Source organism: Carlito syrichta, unplaced genomic scaffold (assembly GCF_000164805.1).
Source record: "Carlito syrichta isolate Samal-C Ts95f unplaced genomic scaffold, Tarsius_syrichta-2.0.1 Scaffold135621, whole genome shotgun sequence".
Taxonomy (NCBI): domain Eukaryota; kingdom Metazoa; phylum Chordata; class Mammalia; order Primates; family Tarsiidae; genus Carlito; species Carlito syrichta.
This window is the reverse complement of record NW_007079717.1, coordinates 6,533-7,385: the sequence shown is the minus strand read 5'-3', so window position 1 is coordinate 7,385 and position 853 is coordinate 6,533. Positions and strand designations below refer to the sequence as shown.

General features: G+C 71.9%; 1 protein-coding gene across 1 annotated transcript in view; it reads right to left on the bottom strand.

Moving 5' to 3' along the window:
* Positions 1 to 853, bottom strand: part of LOC103250868 (homeobox protein H17) — a gene marked incomplete at its 5' end in the record, with an annotated part of 5,843 nt that overhangs the window by 144 nt on the left and 4,846 nt on the right. The gene's annotated exons all lie outside the window — the stretch shown is intronic.

Sequence of the window (853 nt, the reverse complement as noted above, 5' to 3'; positions counted from 1 at the left end):
CGGCGTCCCCCGTTCCGCGGGCCGCGGGGAGAGACCACCCCGACCCTCCCTGGGACCCAGCCCCAGGCCCGCCAGAGCCGGCATAGCTGGCCGGGGAGAAGTCCCCGCAGCCCCCTCGCGCGAAACGCGCCGCGAAGACCCGCGCGGGGGTGCCGCCCCCGGGCCGGGTCGGGGCCTGGGCCCCTTCCTTCCGCTGCCCCTGATCAGGCCCAAGCTGAGGGCCGGCCTTTGGATTCGCGTTTAACGACCCCTGAAGGACAGCTGTTCGTTGCATCCCCGCCGCGGGGCGTTAGACTCGGCGAAGCTGACGTTGGGGAGGATCCCGAAGCTCTGAGAGGCTCCCGGAGGGTTCAACCTGATGCGAGCCCGAGTCCGAGTCGGAGTCTCTGGGGAGGCTCGGACCCAGCCCGCCGGCTCTTTCGAGTTCGGTGCTCACACCCGACGCTGACTGCGGGCAGCGCGAGGATCCCGCAGGATGTTTCACTTGCCCTTGACAGTGGGAGAAAGCGGTTGCGGTGCTGCGCGTCAGAAGCGGGGCGGGTGGGGCTCAGAGAAGTTAAGAGACGCGCTCCAGGCCACACAGCAAGGACCCCAGCCCGGGCCCGCGGCAGGTCATCCGCCTCCGCCTCCGCTCTCGCCGCGGTCCGCGGCCCGCTGGCGCTGGGTCTGCGTCCCGGGAGGCCGGCGGTGCACACCCCGGTCCAGGCGGGGAGAGGGGTGTGCGGAGACGGGCCCCGGGAAGAGAGGCGAGCAGAAGTGGCCGCGCCGTTGCTGGAAGAAGCCCCCAGCCTTCCCCTGACCCCCAGTGAAGGCTCTCCGTCCTGGGGTCGACCCCAGGCAGCCGTGCGCGGAG